This window comes from Myiozetetes cayanensis, unplaced genomic scaffold (genome assembly GCF_022539395.1).
Source record: "Myiozetetes cayanensis isolate MyiCay16 unplaced genomic scaffold, myiCay2020 scf2-11, whole genome shotgun sequence".
Lineage (NCBI taxonomy): Eukaryota > Metazoa > Chordata > Aves > Passeriformes > Tyrannidae > Myiozetetes > Myiozetetes cayanensis.
This window is the reverse complement of record NW_026087411.1, coordinates 109,066,810-109,077,172: the sequence shown is the minus strand read 5'-3', so window position 1 is coordinate 109,077,172 and position 10,363 is coordinate 109,066,810. Positions and strand designations below refer to the sequence as shown.

The following is a 10,363-nucleotide window of genomic DNA, read 5'->3' as shown; positions in this document are numbered from 1 at the left end:
TATACTATCTTCCACAAAAAAACTAATTAAGTTGTTCAAGAAACAGTCTTCTGCTGTGATTATGTATTTTCTTATTAAGTATATTTTTCATTCTTATTTCCACCTGAAATAAATCAGTGACAAAAGCTCAACAGCTCCAAGCACATCTCCAATTCCTTCTGGGTTACCATTACCATCCCTCCCACCCCCATGTCCTGTTGCATTGAAGATAACTCTGTTTAGAGAGGGTTTTTTTGTAGTATAAAAGTGCTAATTTGATGGTAGAGCCTTCTTACCACCCTGCTGCATGCAGAGACTTCCCTGCTCCCACACTTGCTATAACGCAGCTAGTACAACCCGTGTTGTCAGGGCACCACAAACACAATCCAGACCAGGCACAACAGTCTCAAGAGCACATCATGGCTCCTTGCTTTTATTTCTTAGTAAATAGAGCATGGTAAATAAACTCCAGCCTGACACTTGTGGGACTGGGGAGATGAGGAGACTTGTACAAGGACTAAAATACGTAAGATGCAGAGGGAAGCAACAGTACCTGGGAAGGGAATGGTGAGAAAGGGGAAAAGGCAAATGGTAGACAAGGCTGAGGTTGAGAGTCACACAGGGACTTGAAAAGGGAAGATGTCCCTACCCTGAAGCTTTAAAGGGGATCTTGGAGATTATTGCGCCATAGAAGATGCTGTTTAAATAAACTAGGATGTATTTTCAGAAACTCTTCCTCTTTCTTTTTTCCCCCTTTTGAATATCTTTCATCTTCCAACCCACTTTACTTCAAGACTTTTCTCTCTTGCTTTCACTGGTTTGAATGTCTTTCTTTTTTTCCTACCTCCTGCCCATTCTTCACTTATTTTCCTTTTTCTCTCATTTGCAATCACTCTTCTCTTCGAGAGACTCCACTTTATAGGACAGAGTTTTCTCTTGTTTTCTGTGCCTAAAGAGCACCCAGAGAAAAGAAAGACTTGAAAATATAATTTACACATATAGTTGCCATTGGATGTCTCAGCTGGCGGCCTCAGCTGAGTCATCCTTGTGTTAAACTGTCTGATCTGACTGTAACAGTTCCTTGATCCTTGTTGGAGGTCACACAGGCACAAGACACAATCATTCACTGTGGTGAATAAATCAGTAACTCCAGCGAGGACTCTGTGAAAGCAGAGACTTATTTTGCCCAGTTCCTGTTAGGAGACATGTTTTGGGTGGAATCTTATCAAATCCACTTGCTAAAACCACTTTGCCGTAAGTTAGATCAGTTTAACGAAACTTACGCAAAAAGCAGGGAAATTTCTAGTTGAAAGACTGGCAGGTACAAACCCAAGCACTTCTCTCCAGATAAAGATGGACATGGAAGGGATTTGCTGTCAAAGAAGGGAGCTGCTCCAAACTGTAAATTTGGTGGTTTCCCTTGCATTGCCTATGGTTCTGCATCTCCTTTATCTATGCTCTTGCTCTTGTTTTTCAAAACATTAAAAGAGATATAATCAGAGATTTCCATTAGTTTCTGGTTTTGAGAGAATTAATAAGTTCAAAAGTTAGTGGAGAAAACTTGGACACTGTAATTATATAGTCATCATTTCCTTAAGAAACCAAGAAGCAAGTCAACTGCTTAACTTTAATTAAATTTTTAGAATCATTGTGCATTTTCAGGGATAAAGTAATAAAAAATGAGTATTTAGAAAGTATCTAACATCAGAAATTTTAATTTCAAGTTTTAATCAAAATGTATTTTTCCATTTTTCTTTTGCCTATTTCCCCTTTTGAATGATGAAAACATTTTATTTTTTTCTGTTTATTTTTCTGATGCCTAAAGATAAAAGGCTGATAGATATTTAAATTTTGATGTTTAATGTTTCACCAACTCCCATTAGGTGAGATGAATCTCCCTTGCATATGTAATTATCTTCATATGCTATAGAATAAAGTCTGCTTACCTGCACTTTGTTGGCTGTTTCTTTGATTTGCACCATCCATGTTCCTCCTCTTGGGAGATTGGGGACCAGTGTTTGGAAGTGAAGGATCCCAAGGTGTCCTCCCTGCTGGAGACAGGCCTTTTTTTAAAGTGATATGTACCCAGATGGCCTGAGTGAGCTGTCAGCAGGTGGCCTAGTTGGAAGATGTCTTTGACAAGTTCTGCACACCCAGGGGACAGAATTAGTGGCTTGATTGATCACACAGATTTTATGCGCCTTAGTAAGACAAATATATGCGTGCTAAAGAGGCACTGCTTACCTTTGCAGTGGTGGTTGGTACAGGTTGTTTTGGAGGGATATGTAAGGAAAAGTTAGGACTAATTTTAGACCTAGTTCTCTAGTTCTAGAAAACTTGGCATTTTTAGAGGACAATTCACTTGACTACTCTCAGCTATGCATTCTATAGTGAGGTAAAATGGCCTCTGTAATTACATATTTAAGAAGGAAGAAAAAAACCTTCTGCAGAGCAGCAGCTGGAAGGGAGGAGTGAGAGTGTGTGAGAGCAACAGCCCTGCAGACACCCAGGTCAGTGCAGAAGGAGGGGCAGGAGGTGCTCCAGGCACTGAAGAAGGGATTCCCTGGCAGCCCATGGTGCAGAGCTGGGGTGAGGCAGCTGTGCCCCTGCAGCCCATGGGGGAGCAGAGATCCACCTGCAGCCCATGGAGGAATCCACACTGGAGCAGGGGGAAGCCCAGGGGAGGATGTGACCCCATGGGAAACCCACACTTGAAGAGGTTCCTGACAGGACCTGTGGCCCCACGGAGAGAGGAGCAGGTTTGGTGTCAGGACCTTCAGGGAACCCCACAGGAGCAACCTGTTCCTGAGGGACTGCAGCCTGTGGGAGGGATTTACAGTGGAGCAGGTCACGCAGAACTGCAGCCCATGGGAAGGACTCATGCTGGAGCAGTTTGTGGAGGACTGCCTCTCAAGACAGGGACCCCACACTGGATCAGGGGAAGAGGGTGAGGAGTCCTGCCCCTGAGGAGTAAGGAGCATTGGAGACACCATGTGATGAACTGACTACAGAACCATTCCCTGTCCCCCTGTGCCACCGAGGGCAAGAGGACAAGGAAATCTGGAGTGATGTTGAACCCAAGAAGAAGGGAGGGGTGGAGGAAAAAGTGTTTTAAGGCTTTATTGTATTTTTCATTATCCTACACATTTGCTGAGCAAGGAATCTCTCTCAGAGGGTCAGCACTGTGGAGAAGGTCTCAGTGGTGAGGGCAGCAGAGTTTATCCAGCGTTATGCCAACAGGGAAGACCTGGGCACATGCACAGTTGCTCGACTTGGAAAAGCCTGCCCCAGCAGTAACATTTAAAATATCATCCAAAATGGTGCAAGTAGATTCAGTGCAGCCAATGACTCAGTTAACATGTTCTGGCAGCTGGAATATGAGTCCCCAAGAGAGGATGGCACCACCACCACTAAGTTCTTCTGTGCCTCAAGCTTTGCACTGGCATTGTGTTAATTCACTGTGTCACACGTCATAATGTGTGACTTAGAGGTTCACACAGCCTTGCCCTCTAATGAGTCCTCACTTCCATTTTTTAATGAGAGCATACAAGTGCCATAAGACTAATTTCAATAGACACATCTGGATGGATGAAGCTTTTGCACTCAAATTCCCTTCTTTCATCCCACTGTGTGTAGTCAAGATGAAATCCCACAAGCAGAGAAGAGAGTTAATTTTCATCTCAGTTGATCAGTGTGGCATTAAAAAAAAAACAAAGCCACAATTTATAGTTTTTAATAACCATGTAAATAAACATGCTGAACGTTTAAGACACCCTGCAGTTTGTTCTGATGTTCTTTCTGTTGCACCAAGATTATTGAGTAGTGGTGTGCAGTTAACATGGAGCTTCACTGTGCTTTGTGCTGGTTGTTGAAAAAATGTGCTACAGTTCTGTGGTGTATCAGTAATAGAAATACTGCCATTCTGATTTAGTTTTTATTTGCTTTTATATTAAATCAATAATCTGTTAGAAAGCTTCTTTAAAAATAGGAAAAAAAAATTGAATGAATGAACTGGAAGGCTGAAGGATATTTTTCCCAGTACCTTTTTTGTCCTGTACATTACTTTTCTAAAAAAAAAAATCAATAAAATATTCAATTTTCTGTTCTTGCAAGCGTGTTCAATATTGGCTTTTATTTCTCTATTTCTCATGGTACATAACACCTAGATTCATCCAAGCTTTGGGAGATCAGCAACTTCTTGGTTCTTTCAGCCACTGGAACATTTTCCAAACTTTGTGGATTTTTTTGTCTCCAAGATTCCTGAAAACATTTTTCAACAGCTTGAATTCTTAAGTCTCACATCTTCACTAAGCCTGAACTAGTTCATCAAACAGTTCACAGCACTTGAACTACACCTTCAGCCTGGCCTGGTACAGTCAAAATCCTGTTATGGACTTAATAAACAAACACAAGAATTGGTTGTTAGTCTAATTAAGATAAGTTAAAAGCTGTTTTTAAGTCCAATTAAAACTACATTAATGCACCATTAATCCAAATTGTTCAATTAAAATAAAAGGAGTGATATTACTTATGTAATTAATAAAAAGATCCTGGGTACATTGTCCCCTTGCTGTGCCTCTCCTCCAAAGCTACTTTCCCACTCTTGTTGCCTGTGATTTCCTGTGGTCTGGCCGAGGGCTGCCGTGACAAAATGTCAGTGCCCCAAGTTGCCAGCGTTGCTGCTGATGGCAGTGATTTGTATTTTCTAATACTCCTCAGTTTTGAGGTTTGCTTGGGGATATTTTACGCTATTTTTGTTAGTAAGCTTCTTTCCCAGCCATTCTATAACCCTATACCATGCTAGAATTTTCACTCACATGTGGTTCTTTGCTGGAATTTTACCACATGTAATATGACTGAATCTTACCAAATATGAACAAGTCCAAGGTTTAAAGGGCTGTGGTTAAAAAAATAACCCTCTCTGACCATTTTACTTATTTTGCTGTTACGAGTTTAGTGCCCTGATTACTTTGCTGCTCAGGCAAGGAAAATAAGACCAGTTAGCAAAGCAAGTCAAGACCAGTTAAGATGAGAACTAAAATGAGATTGGCATCAGCAATCTGTTACTAACAATGACAACATCATATCACCAACACCACCTGCAATAAACTGAGAAATAAACTCAATTTTCTTCCATTGCTTCCTTTCGTGAGTTGTTAGCTACGATTTCTGCAAAATCTTTCCTCGAGATAAGTGATATTCCCTAGAAGGACTTTGATTTATAATTCACATCTACTACTTTTTGAGTCTGAAGTTCTCTGTAAAGAAATTACTGTTTGGAGAAGAACCATGATCCTTCAGTCTCTGAGCACCAAGGGTTCTGGGTGAGGCTCTAAATTACACTCATCTTTCCATTTTCCTCCTTTTCAACCATTCTTTGCCCTTACCAAGTTCTGACCATCCTGAATTACACTGTTCTCTTTAACCCTCACTAAGTGATGGTGTTTATTGCTCTGCTCCATGTTAATGTCAAAAAGTGGAGATGAGGAGGGGAGAGACACCAGGTGTCATCTGTTCTCAGAACTTACCACCTACAAAGCAGCCAGTTACCTCGGTCTGCTCTTGAGTCCTGCAGGGTATCAGAACATTACTGATTTTGGAGGGCTTGGAGCTTTCCTGATGTCTACAACTGTTTCGGCACACACTGACAGTTTGGAAGACTGCAGCTCTTACCTAGAGTGGGTTTTCTCTTTGGAAAATCATGTACTTTTCACCTTTCTCTGGTTCTTCACCCCTTAAATAAAACATGGCATTAACGATGAGCATTTTCTGCAAAGCAGCTTCAAACCAGCTGAGCGTACAGCACTGGGTCCCTGCTAATTCTGCAGTGAACTGGCCTGAATCACTTGGCACACAGGGTTTTTGATGGTGCAGCCTAGATTTTGGGTCAGTTAGACAGTTGCTTTCTGCAGTTTCAGGATTCCTCCCTTGACACACAGTGCCTGTGGGCTGAGGGATCTGTGGGTGTGCCAAGCAAGGCTGCACTGAACTGACTGGGGCCAGTCTGTAATTGAAAACTGGGCTACTCCCAGTTCCTTCATTAGGACGGAATTGTTTTTATGTAACCATCAGAGAGTGGTATCCAGCCTTACTGTGAGGCTCTGCCCTGGCTCAAAAAAATCTTTGTATTTCTGGAAATAATTTTCTGCCTTTATCTTCTTCTATCATTGTAGGAGAGAACTCTTCCTTCTCTGTTACTTGTAGAATACAATCCTTCCACCTCTGGGAAGCATAGAAAGACTCCCATGGAATTAGTGATACTTTTTTTTTTTTTTTTAAATAAAGCAAAACAAGTGTCATGGTCTCTATTTGTCTTTGATATTAAAATGCCAAGTGAAGCTGCTGTTTATTAAAATCTTTCAGTGACTTCTGCAACCTCTTAATTCCTAGCCCCTGGCAGAAAGGTGACAGGGTAAGTGCCAGGTTACAAAGCATGTGAAAATGTTCCCTGCAATATTCTTTCCTTATCCAGGACTGGATTCAGTTTGCTGTGTTACCCAGGAAAGTTCTTCTTGACCAGGCAGTTGCTGAAAGAGAACTGACTCTGTGGGGCTCAGCCATCTGCCTAGGTGAGAAAAATCAGGGATTGATTCCTGTATTTCATCTTTGCAAAATTCTTCAGGCTTTAGATTTTATTTCCCTGCTGTGGGGATTGAAAGTCAGGTCTTAAGTTAATGTAAAAATTTTCAGGGCAGTGATGATGATTTACACACATGTATTTCTGCTACTCAGCCCAGTTTTCTAAGTGACTGGTGGAGCTAGAGAAGAACAATGAAATACAACACCAAAAGATGCTTTTATTACCTCTGTGAAAGCACCTTTTAGAACTTCAGTTCTTTGTGCTCTCTTACCATAAAGTAAGAATAACTTGAGGAGAAAAAGCACCTTCAAGTTTTAAAAGCATTCTCTGTTCTGTGGTGCAGCTGATAAACAGGATTACAACTGTGCTGGCAGGAGGGACCCGGCAACATATGACATGTGCTTTGACAGATTTTGGCTGGGTCTGCCTTATGCCCCTTCCTCTGCCAGTGGTACACTCCCAGGGTCCCTCTCTGAGGTGTCAGTGCTCTTTGGAAAGCTGATGCACACGGACATAGGGGCAGGATACACCGGAGAGGGAATTTCATGGGGCGAGACGGATGATCGACAGCAGCACCACCGGGAAGAGTGACAGAGGGAGGAACAGCATCCAGAGTCCGGGAGTCCGAGCTGGGAAGGGGGAAAACCAGAGAGATCTCCTTGTACTGAGGAAGAGAATGATTTCCCCGTCTTCCTCTTGAATTCTGAAGCTTGAAACACCAAGAGCACTGTGGATTTATGCTTTTACAGATCACTCCGGTCCAGATACTGAAATAAAAGCAGCTGCAGAGCTCTAGGGGGGATGCTCTATACAGAGTTCATCAGTAAGGTACGTCCTGTTTCTCTTCCTGTTCTTGTAAGATGCTGAAAGTGTAGGTGTGTAAATGCAGAAGAGTATGCAGGTGCAAAATGGCATGCATAGATACACATCTAGGTGCTTATATTGCATGTTTTCACTGTATTCTTAATTATGTCCATTTTCATATTAGCTTCACTGATATTTAGTTTCATGGAATCCTTTTGATTGCCATTCTACTTCTCTTCTTCCTGCAGAATAAAATGTTTCATCATAGGATTAAAGATTTTAGGGTGTAGCCTTCAGAAATGTACCTGAGAAATTCAGAAATATTTTCTGAGAGTTTTGATGTTGCATGGTGCCATTTATCCCTTTCTTTCCTCTAGCCCTTCTGATGGTATTAGAGTCTCCAGGCATGTGTGATATAACCAGGGATAATTTCATGGTGTAACAGGACTAGCCTGTGTAATGGCATTTTGATAAATATTGTCCTATTTGGACTGGCGCTTTCTTTTTGGAATTCTGCACAAATCTGGCATTAACTTTATTACAAAATGAATTTGGAAGAGAATTGTTCACTTGTGGCTTTGAACAATATTAGGAGCATAAAACATTGATTATTTGATACTGATTATCTGAATGGTATAGATTTTATACTGATTATTGTTTAATTTCAAAGTAAGAAATGACTATCCCAAAGCACTCTCTTACAACAAGAGAGAAAGTATTTGCAGAAACTGTGTTCACATCCCTTGTTCAAAGACAGAAGGGAATTGCCTGGAGTTGTACAACTCCAGACAAGAAGTCAGCACAGTGCTTTTGGTGCTTTGCATCAAAGAAAATCCAGTTCTTTGAACCTAGCAGAAATTTGAGCTGCATCTAATTGTAAAATAGCACTGAAGTACTCTCACCTGAGAGTCAGGGATCAGCACATCCTTGTGTTTGCTTGCAATTGGAGAGTGTTTCTTCTCTGAGCGGGCTGCAGCACCCTCTCTGGGTACTTGGCTGCACCCCAGTTTGCAGTGCTCAGCTACCTCAGTCGAAAACAGGCAGCAAATGGACAATTCTAACATCAGTCCCAGCCTGCAATAGGAGGAGAAGATCCAGCAGAGAGAGCAAGGGAAAGGGAATCAGCATTTCCAAGTTGCATTCCCAGCCTCTGACTAGTTATATGACTGCATGTAGATCACTAAGCCTCTCTAATTAAGTCTATGAGCTGGAAAATAGTAGTTACTCCAGGCCTTATATTTTACATGAGAAAGGAACAGATGAGATTTCATATGCTGGTCTGCCAGGAAGCCTCTTGTTTCTCCTTGGGACAGGCTCAGGCTTTTGTGTGTCTCCAGGACATTTCTTTAGTGGACAAATGGACAGTGATGTCGAAAGATAGGGGTAGGATTTTCTGTGCAATAGGAAACCTCTGCCAAAAAGGTGTTCTAAACTGAAATTGCAGGTGCTGTAATCTCATAAACTGTCATTGCCTTTCTGTTCTTCTTCAGCTGGTCTTATTTTCGTGGCTCTTCCTTGTTGCTTGTTCTCCTGTGGGGCTACAATTGGGGTACTGTTTTGTTGGTTAAAATGTCCCTTGCTGGGTTACTGAGACTAGTTTTTATCCTCTCTAAATGATGCTTGGTTGTGACTGCTTTTCATTTTCTTCTAGACTGTCTCTGCTGATTACGTAGCTCCCATATTTGAGTGGCACATGCTTTTTTCACAAGTCAACCTCAGGAAAGCAGGAGTGTGAAATGCTTTATTTGCTGCTGTGCTGTCGATGCCACAGAAATATTCAATAAAACCTTTGCAGCCTCTCCAGATCTTGTGAAATGCCTGCTCTCTTTTAGTTAAGTTTGTTTTGACTCAGGTCTACAGAGGCAACCTAGTTCCCTCTGAAATATTAGCAAAGGGGTAGAGCTTGATACTTGGCAGGTTACTCTGCTGCAGCAGGTTCACACAGCTGATCTGCTCACTACCAGGACTCCTAGGAAAATTCCTGCAAAAAAATACGGTGCTGTCTTCCCCAGACAAGAGCAAGGGTGGGTGTCTTGAAATTTGTAAGCAAGGTGAGCTCAAACATGAATGTAAGGAAATCCTGACGTGTCAGAGGGCTCCATAATGCAGAGGGGATACAGTGGGAACAAGATCTTTTTCTCCTAATAGGCTGGCTCTCGACTTTGAGGAACTTTGCAAAGAGTGCTCAGATCGAGAGATGAATTTTTAGTCTAAAAAGGGGCCCTGGTATAATGTGCTCTGCTTCCTGGGCAAGCTGTGGATGCATTTCAGGTGCTGCCAGCCTGGCAAGGACACTGGCAGTGTCCTCTGCTATGGGCACTGGCTGTTGTTGTGTACAGTGCTTTGCAATTAGGTTGGGTTTATGGACTAAAACCCAAGCAGAAGCAAATCTTGTTGTTATTTATCAAACATTGACATATACATGGTTCTTCACCCTAATTTCCCAAATTGAGTTTTTCTCAGTGCTTCTTGAGCACCTTCTATTCACCAGATAAAATAATGCTTGTGTTTGAGTTCAGGTTCTTCTGAATTAATCTTTTTGCATTCCTCCCACCATCCCGCATCTACAGCTCTTGCAGCTCATGTATATTTTGTGATGTAATATCATGGCGAATTTCAATATTTTGTTGAATCTTTAAAAAGCACAGTTGATGCCCAATTCTTGCCAAAGCAGTGACACAAGTCAATATGCTACTACCCTTCTCCATGTTCAAGGCACTTGAATTTCCCTCCCTTGTGTGCAGCCCTGTTCATAATCTGTCTTGCATTAATAAGCCTTTTATTAAGGCTGAATTCAGCAGATTATTGAATCTGCACTAATTAGACCCCTAAAATATTGAAATTAATCCCTAATATTAATCCCTAATATTATTCATCCCCCAAAAGAATCTATCTATATCATATATTAAGGATCTGGGAGGAAAATTAGTCTTTCTGGTCTAACGTTGTAAGTTGTTTAACAGGGTAGTGGTCTCAAGTTTCCTTCTCTGAGAATTTTAA

At 41.6% G+C, this 10,363-nt stretch overlaps 1 protein-coding gene across 1 annotated transcript in view; it reads left to right on the top strand.

Moving 5' to 3' along the window:
• The first annotated feature begins 7,304 nt into the window (after positions 1–7,304).
• OPN5 (opsin 5) overlaps positions 7,305–10,363 on the top strand; it is a 29,057-nt gene continuing 25,998 nt past the window's right edge. Inside the window, exon 1 of the mRNA XM_050315785.1 lies at positions 7,305–7,387. The gene's annotated coding sequence lies outside the window, so the exon portion shown is untranslated. The remainder of the gene's footprint in view (positions 7,388–10,363) is intronic.